Here is a 9,872-nt window from a genome sequence, read left to right as displayed (position 1 = left end):
TTCACACACCGTCTAAAAATAGCTCGCAGCGCTGTAGCGCGCTGTCGTCACACACAGTCTCACTCACAGCTCTATTATTTTATATTACAAAGACGTCTTATATTTGCAATCACTCTCAGGCCTGACAGCTTTAGCACCTACACAATTTTGACAAATTTAAGTTAACGGGTCCAACCGAAGAAAGTCCAACTTTTTTGTGATCAATTAACCAGTATCAGCCTCTAACTGTATCTGGCCTCATCTCTAAAGTCCCTAACTCAATTTAACAGTGTCCAAAAAAGCGCAGATACCGTTACAAACGGTAAGGAGCCTCTAACTCCTAGCTTATTCCAGGATGCCCTGTACCCCACAGTTAAGCCAAACTGAACTAACCCTGTTCGCCGACAGGTCAAGGTCGCGCGTCCACGGCCAGGAGGGAGCGTAACCTCCGGGCTATGCGCTTCTTAGCAGACTCCAACTGCCGTCCTATAATAATTTATAACACTTTGAAACAACAGTCAGCACCCCAAAACAAGAGTCTGACTGAGGCAGGTGCAACCCAGTGGTCAATGGAGCCTCTAACTCACAACATGACCACTCAGGTCCACTCTTATGACCAATTGGGACTCCGACCCACAAAATGACCAATTCCCTATCAAACTACTTGGGACTCCAACCCAATTTCTTAGCAGACTCTAACTGCATTTATTTCTTAGCAGACTCTAACTGCTTCAACTCATGAGATTTTTTTTTTCATCAAAATCAAAACAGACATTTACCAGTAATTTCAGTGAGTAGACTTCAATTTTGTCATGTCCAATTTGGCACACTTTGGAAATAATTCAACAGGTAGTGCCTTACCTTTGTTTAAGCCGGCTTATGCCCACTCACGTCAGACCACTGGCTTGTGCCTGTCCGTTCGACAACCTCGGACCGTCCAAACCTCCAAAATTCCACCCCAATACCACAGGACGAGCCCCCAAACTGTTACGGATTCAAATATTGGGGATGGATACAAGAGGAAAAACCACAATAACAACACTGGTCCGGCCGGGTTGAGTCAAACGATGATTTTAATGATCACACGCGTGGGAGATGGACACTGTGGTATCGCAAGAAATTAGTAGGTTATATAAATATATGAGTATACATAATAGTTATTATTCATAGATACCTACATCCTAAGTTCCTGTTATTCTTCTGAAAGAAACAGAACGAGTGTGTTGTTACAATGGTAATGCCAGGAGAGGCAGTATTGGTTCTGTGTTACATTAATGTGTAAGGAAGTGGAAGAAGAGTGTGTCCTGTAGGAGGCAGCAGAAAATGGATACTCCTGTTCTGTACATGCACTGAAAAGAAGGTTCAGTAAACCAGTTGCAACGATACTTCATTGTAAGTCTCAGTTATTGTATTTTTATTTTTTGAAGATGCAACATCTTTTTGGCGACGAGGACGTTTAGGGGGAAGGAGTTTGGGCGATCGGACTGAAAGAAAAGAGAAGAAGAAAAAAAAAAGTGATGGAGTCGGCTACAGGTTTGGCTAGCTTTTCAAAGAATGCAAAAGTTTTCGGCTGGAAATAGAAGGCAGTAAGCTCGAAGCGGAAATGGCTACAATTGGCACGCTAGTAGCGTTCGATCCAAAGAATCAGACTTGGGATGAGTATACGGAAATACTCGAGCAGTTTTTCGCAGCTAACGGGATCGACGATGCAGAGAAACAAAGAGCGATATTAATAAGTGTCGTCGGAGCAGCGACGTACAGCTTGATGCGAAACCTTCTCAGCCCGGCCAAGCCCAAAGACAAAACCTTCCAAGAGCTGGTGCTTCTGATGAAAAATCACTTCGATCCGAAGCCCAGTGAAATTGTGCAAAGGTATAAGTTCGACTCTCGCTCCCGCAAGCCGAATGAAACCGTCATGGAATATGTAGCGGAGCTGCGTCGCCTGGCACAGGATTGTAACTATGGCAACACGTTACAACAGATGTTGAGAGATAGGATCGTCTGCGGAATTAAGGATGACCGAATTCAGAGACGTCTCTTGTCAGAAATAGATCTCACTTTTGACAAGGCTCTGTCAATTGCAGTAGCCATGGAGACTGCAAATAAAAATGCACAGGATCTGCAGACCTCAGGAGCGTCAGCAAAATGTTTCAGTCTCGCTAGAGGACAACAGGAGAGTCGTACCTTTAAAACAGAAAATAAAGAGTGTTATCGTTGCAAAGGAACCAAGCACACAGCAGCAGACTGTAAGTACAAACAAGAAAAATGTCATGCTTGTGGTAAAATGGGACACATAGCTAGAGCTTGTAGAAGCAAGACTAAACTGAACCAGAAAAAGTATGGATCGACATATGTAAAGAAAGAAAAAAAGCAGAGTTCACACTACAGTACTCACAATGTGGGCGATAAAGCAGATAACAACAAAACTGATAGCTCTGAAGATGACTCTTTCATGTTGAACTGTGTCAAGTGCAGTCAAGGGCACAAAAGAAAACTGTTCAAGTTAGGGCGTGGCAGTGTGGTACACTTGAGAAGAGTAGACCCCTACACTGTGGATATGCAAATTGATGGAAAAAAGGTGAACTTTGAAATAGACACTGGATGTTGCCTAACAGTCATGAACGAAGCAACATTCAGAGAAACAGGGAAAGACAGCAAGCCCCCCAGCCTGCAGCCCATCAAAATCAAGCTCGAAACTTATACAGGGGATCCTGTTAAGGTGATTGAGTGCTTACGAGTACAACATCAGGTACAAGCCAGGAAAACACCATGAAAACGCGGATGCGCTCAGCCGGTTGCCGGTACCAGACTCAGCACCTGAGCAAGAGATGGCTGAGCAGGTTTTAATGATGGATGTACTGGATGACACATTAGTGGACACTGCACAGATCAAACGATGGACAGCTAAGGATGTCTTGTTGTCGCAAGTCCACGAGTACACCTTAAAAGGCTGGCCAACTGAGACCGATGCCTGTTTAAAGCCATATCGACAGAGAAAGCTGGAACTGAGTGTGAGGGATGGTTGCGTGCTCTGGGGAGCCCGAGTAATTATTCCCACCAAAGGCCGAGACAAAATATTGAAACTCCTGCACCAGACTCATACAGGCATGTCGAAGATGAAAGGCTTGGCAAGGTCGTATGTATGGTGGCCAGGGATGGATGAGAACATTGAAAGAGAAGTGCAGGCATGTGAGGAGTGTCAGAAACACTACAAGTCACCACCTACTGCACCATTACACCCTTGGGAGTGGCCGGAGTCACCATGGTCCAGAATCCATGTGGACTATGCAGGGCCTTTCCTCGGGGAGATGTTTCTAATCATTGTGGATGCTCATTCCAAGTGGATGGACATTTACCCTGTGAAATCCTCTACATCACAGGTAACTATAGAGAAACTGCGCCAGAGTTTCAGTGTGTTTGGACTACCTAAAATGTTAGTTTCAGATAACGGAACATGTTTCACAAGTGCTGAATTTGAGTCATTCATGAAGCAGAATGGAATTGACCATGTGAGATCAGCACCTTTCCACCCTTCTTCAAATGGGCTGGCTGAGAGGGCGGTCCAGACCTTTAAGGAGGGGATGAAGAAAGTCAAAGGTGATACCTTGCACACCAGACTGTCCCGATTTCTGTTCAGTTATCGCATCACACCGCATGCCACTACTGGTTTATCACCTGCAGAGTTGATGATGTCACGGAGACTCAGATCAGTTTTGGACTTGCTCATGCCTGATGTGAAAACAAAAGTGCAGCACAAACAATTGAAACAGAAAGAAAATCATGACACCAAGAAAAGACTGAGAAGTTTCACACCAGGAGACAAGGTCTTCATCAGAAACTACTCCTATGGCCCGAAGTGGATTCCCGCAGTCATTGTGAGAGCATCGGGTCCAGTGTCTTACATTGTTACCATTGGATCAGGTCAAACTGTGAAGCGGCACGTGGATCAGGTGAGAGCAAGAGTGGCTGACACTGTTCCCAGTACACCAGACAGGGAGGTGGAGCCATTGCTTGACAAAGAATCAGTGCCTGAGTGCTGCTTGCCATCGGAGTTGGACACAGCGCCACAACCTCCGGCAATGGAGTTGCCTTATGCTCCGGAGACTCCGGCTCCCGGAGACTCTTCAGTGACACCCGTGTTGCGACGTTCCCAGAGAGAGAGACGTCCACCAGAGACTTTAAAGGACTTTGTTAGGTAGAGTGAGATCTTCCAGAAATAGAGCAACAATGCGCTCTGATCTCACAGGAAGGACGTACCTTCCTAGTTAGTAAAAAAAAAAAAAAAAAAGAGAAACATGGAAACCTATGTACAGTTGTATGGTTGTATGGTTACCTTAATTACATGTTGATTGCTTGTTAAGCATTCTTTAGATAAACAGTTATTTTGTAAGTCAAGGGAGTTGTTGACTTAAGGGGGGAGGAGATGTGGTATCGCAAGAAATTAGTAGGTTATATAAATATATGAGTATACATAATAGTTATTATTCATAGATACCTACATCCTAAGTTCCTGTTATTCTTCTGAAAGAAACAGAATGAGTGTGTTGTTACAATGGTAATGCCAGGAGAGGCAGTATTGGTTCTGTGTTACATTAATGTGTAAGGAAGTGGAAGAAGAGTGTGTCCTGTAGGAGGCAGCAGAAAATGGATACTCCTGTTCTGTACATGCACTGAAAAGAAGGTTCAGTAAACCAGTTGCAACGATACTTCATTGTAAGTCTCAGTTATTGTATTTTTATTTTTTGAAGATGCAACAGACACCGTACGCAGACAGCATCAGATCTCAAAATGGTGGAGCATTGATCAAACTCTTATAGCCTCTAGTGGCCCCCACCTAATCATAAAAGCCTAAACATTCACATTCTTTCTCTCACACAGTGCCTAAGCTACAACCTTGGCTCCCTGTTTATCTGCTCCTGCTGAGATGGGGCAGAAAACTCCAGTATGTTCTGTTCTCTTCTAATCAGACAAATAAGGCGATGACTTTCTGCAAACAGTATTTCTCATAACTCAGCAGTATAATGCATCATAAAACAATATCATTCATTCACAATAAATCAGCAGTCTAATGTAATGCAACTCAGCTTAACAAATGCAATAGTTATCACCTTCTTCTAATTCAGGAGAATAATGCAAACTAAAACTACATAATAATTCACCATCTTTAATTAAGGGTCTAACATGGCATAAAATAATATTATAATCTGACACCCATCATGCTGTCCGGCGCGCAGAAAGAAGAACTACAAGCGTACTCCAAAGGAGCTGCAAATCTGGATCTCCAGCCTCGCCGGTCTGAAAACTTAAGTCCCTGCAGTCGTCTGCCGTTGGAGCTAACTCTGATAGCATAGTCAGCTAGCTCCTAAGTGGTTTTCTGGGCACAAATACAAAGGCTAGTTGGAGCTGCACTAACCCACCTCTTTCTTGCTCAGTTCCCTTGTTGTGTGTGTGATTTCCACCAGTCAGTTTTTTCAGTTATTTCCTACACTGCCTAGTCATTCTTTGCTTTTTAAGGAGTAGTGATGGCCAAATGAAGCCTTCTGAAGCTAGTATTGAAAAAGGTTTCATTACTCGAACCCTTTCACCACAGTGCTCTTTGGTGACATCTTGTGGCCCAAAGTATGAAGAGCAGCTTGAATCTACAACTTGAAATAAACTGCTTTATTGTGATTCCCTCCTCTACAGAGCTGAGATATCATTTCTATGTGATATCTGTGGTGTTTTGAAGATGAATTTCTTTGGGGGGATGAAAAACAACAATGTTATGTCTGTTTGATTAATAAATAATTTTGATGAATAAAATTAAAAATGCGTCATTGTGTGTTCTTCCTTTGTTTGACTTCTTGACATTTGAAAATATAAATGTCAACAGACAAAACATTTTACACAGCATCCCTGATTCGCCCATTCATACACAGATCCAATATTCTATTAACAATGATGACACTACATGTAGTCTTTAAATCTGCAGTTTATCAAATACCAGTGAGCGGTCCTTACCTTTAAATATAACGTCTCTTCTTCCTCTCCGCCCCTGTCTGTCTTACATCTTTGTCTATGTCTGAGAGATACAGCAGCTGTACATTTAACTAGCAAAACACTGTGTGACAAACCGCACACAAACATTTACAAAATGTTATTCCCTTGATGCTGTGTGTGTGGAAATACCAAAGTTTCCTCATCATGTCAGAATAATTTTCAGTAACCTCCACCAGAATAGGTTGTATGTCAAAATTACTTTAATTAAAAGACAGATGGAGTGGACCTTATAACAATATTTAAATTTGCTTAATATGCTGAGAATAACAAAGAAAATGTAATGAAGCGATTTTAACATTTAAAAGTTTAAACTTTGTTAAGTCATGTAAGTCAGAGAGAGAGAGTTAAGTTTTGAGGGGATTTTATATGATTAAACAACTTGAAGGAATGTGAAGTGTGTGTGTGTGTGTGTGTGTGTGTGTGTGTGTGTGTGTGTGTGTGTGTGTGTGTGTGTGTGTGGATGGGGGGGTATAAAAGTGAGGTGAAGAAGAGGTCTTCCCTTTTATCTTCTGCGAGATGAGCAATTGAGAAGATTGGATCTAAGAGGTTCACAGTTTTACTGTGTTTAATGGCTAATTCAAAAGGATTTGGATCCACAACATACTTCCACTAGATGCCCAGCTGCTTTCAGAGAGCCAAACTTCCTGCATCAGAGTTTCTGTGGGCCTAAAGATTGAGAGCTTAATCTAAATGACATCTGATCAAAGAGTTGTACTACATTGATTTGTATTCCAGAGCACTAAGCAGTCACATCATGACTCAAACATAGTTTCTGGTACATGTTGCACTGTTGTATTGTTGTATTGTTTTTAACTCGTGAATTAGCAGCAACCGACTGATTGGAAAATGACACGTCTGTGTCAATCTACAGTTATGTCATTAAACTGAGAGCGTAAATGTTAGGTTAGCAGGATATAACCTTGCATATATGCTAGGTTATATCCTGCTAACCAAACAAAAATTCAGAAACATGCTTAACTTACGTTCTACACTAGAAAGCATCTGAGCAATTCTAAGGTTTATTTTAAGTATTAGACTCTAGAATCAGCCATTAGAATTATTATCTACATTTATTTAAATGGTATAAAAACTTGTATTTTAAACACTAAATGTTCTAAATGCAGTTCCAAGGTTGCAACTAACCAAACTGTTTTATAATCTGTATAAAGCTCTGGTCCCGCCAACATACATGCACTGGGAGGTGCCGCTCGCTCGCCTTGAACAACATGGCCGCTGCAGTGACCAATGTGACCTCTACATGTGTGCACTTATCGCCTTTTAAGGGCTTTTTAGAACTTATAGATATTGAGTGTGGTTAGTTTACTCACTAAATCCTTATAAAGTCTTCAGCAACTCATGCATTAAATGAGTCACCACTGGATGGTCAGTGTCTGTACACAAGAAGAAAACAGGACCCCTTAACTGCTCTTAATCACACAGACTTTTGAATCAAACTCAGAGTTGATTTTAATGACATGTTTTTTGGTTTTTCTGTGTCAGCTCGTCCTTTAAAAACAGTTTTATGTCTTGCATGTTTTTGTTTCTATGTTGTATGTTGCATATGTTGCACCACACCAGCTACTTGCTCCTGCTGTTTCCACTGAGCTGATGTGTGAAGCTACAGTGAGATTTCTCAACACGGCTGGTTAAAACATGCACATACTGTGAAAAAAAGAGCTGCTGAAACCTGCTCACAGCTTCTAGGAAATCTTTTCATAATGCTGCTCCACGGTGAGAACAGAAGACATCAGTCATGGACAAATGACTGTCTCAGCAGAAACAAATGACACATTATCAAATAGTATCATTTACAAGACATTATGAGTAACACTCAACCCTCTAAAATAAAAAAGAAAGAAAATAATGCTCTTACTGCACATATGTATGCTTCCCAATTGTTTGGTGACTAATCCAAGATTTAGATCACTTCCACTTTGCCACTCTGTCAAGCTCATTGCAACATCACAGGTGTTGGTGACTTCTTTCCCTCCTGTTTCCACTTCTACTCCTGTACCAGGGCTCATGCTTAGGTGACAACACTTATTGTACTGAAGATGACTTTAGATTTTGAGGATTGCAGCTGAAGAGGTGTTCGGTAGGTGCAGTGTTAAGAAGAGGAATGTGGAAGGACATTTTTGGATTTTGCCTAAAGAAGAGGGAGGGACACAGGGTGACTACCTGAAAGAGGCAGGAGACTGTAAGTGGTGTCAGGGGAGCTTGTAGCTTGTCAGGAAGAGCAATAAGAGCCCTGCTCAGAACTATTCATTTAAATACCACTCCAATGTCATTTCTGACCATTACCACCTGCTCCCGCAATATGTCTATCCAATCCCGCCAAACCCGCAGACTCATTGATATTCATAGTTTTCATGTAATGTCAGAGCTACTGAGACGTGCCCACCTGGAGGGCAAAACAATATTGTGGTCCTTTTCAGTCCGTCTGTTGCCTGTTAAACAAAACAAGAAAACCCAAAATGACAAGATACTAACATATGCCAGTTAATAGCATTATCCATAATGCTAAAACATCTGCATATTTTTTTCTCATATCTTATATGATGACATCAAATTTAAAGTTAACAAGAATGAATGTTCACAAGATTTATCTTTCGTTCTCTTGGATTGTTGGGGGAGCTGTAGCTCGAGTTGGTCTTTAATATTGAACCCTGATTTACATCAGCCTCGTTGCATCCCTTGCCCAGCATCGTCGATTGACCGATCTGTAAGCTGAGGAAATATTTGAGTTGTTCACAAAGTCTTGTGATTCATGACACTGGTTTCACATGCAATTTGAATTGGCTGCAGGTGCTGTCTCATGTTAGCTGTAGTGATGAAGTGATGAAGGACATTAGTAAAAAATCCATCAGTGGTAATAAAGTGAGTCAGCACTTAAAATGAGAAGTGTAGCAGCAGCTGATCAGAAAATGACTCATCTGTAGTGGAAATATGTTCTGTCAGTTTAACAGGGAAGACAAAGAGGAAACATGTCAGTGTGCAGTGTGATGTCACTGTATATTTCCTGATCTACAGTCATACCATCACTCTGAGAACAGCCAAAGCAACTTTATTTCCTTACAGAAAGCTACAGAACCAGAGGTGAGTCCTGATAGTTTCTCATTCTCACATCTTTAATACTTTTTTAGGGAAAAAAAATAGATATTTTTAACCCATCCTCACTTAAGGAACAAAAATAATCAGCTGTCTTCTGCTAGTGTTCACGAAACTAATATGAATATATGATTACAAGTCTTTTTGTGACTAAGGCTAAGGATGTCCTGGTGCCGAGTGCAGTGATGAACTACCTTATACTTAAATATGTTGATAATGTTTGAAGACAGTCATTATGATCCATGGCACTAATTTTATTGGTTTCATCCGTCAAGAGAACAAAAAACCTAAATGGTCCATATGTACTGGCTCAAGCTACAAGTGATAAGGAAACCAGAAAAAAATCAGTCAGGAGGGAATTACAGAGAGAACGGGTCTGTGACCACCTGCTAACTATTCCTATTCCTGATGTTGCCTCTGATTAATTCTTCCTACGTGGAGGGAATGATATCCCTGAGGTTTAACTGGCTTTGTGTTGCACTGTGATACACAGTAGTGATGATCCACGTACATACAGCACTGTGTTTTTAAATCATCATTTAAAAACTGTGTTTTGTATTTACTCAGGATGTCTTTGTCTAATATTACATGGGGTTGAGGATCTGAAATATTTAAGTGTGACAAATTTGTAAAAACAGAAAGACATTGGGAAGAAGAAAACAAAAGTTTTTAGTAGTTGAGCTGCAGTATTATGAACTAGTTTAAAGCTGTGGAAATAAAACTTCTTCTGAAAACTGAATATATGA

The sequence above is a fragment of the Perissodus microlepis genome, chromosome 3 (genome assembly GCF_051167445.1).
Source record: "Perissodus microlepis isolate ML-2025 ecotype Zambia chromosome 3, ASM5116744v1, whole genome shotgun sequence".
NCBI lineage: Eukaryota > Metazoa > Chordata > Actinopteri > Cichliformes > Cichlidae > Perissodus > Perissodus microlepis.
Note: the sequence above shows the minus strand (reverse complement) of the source record.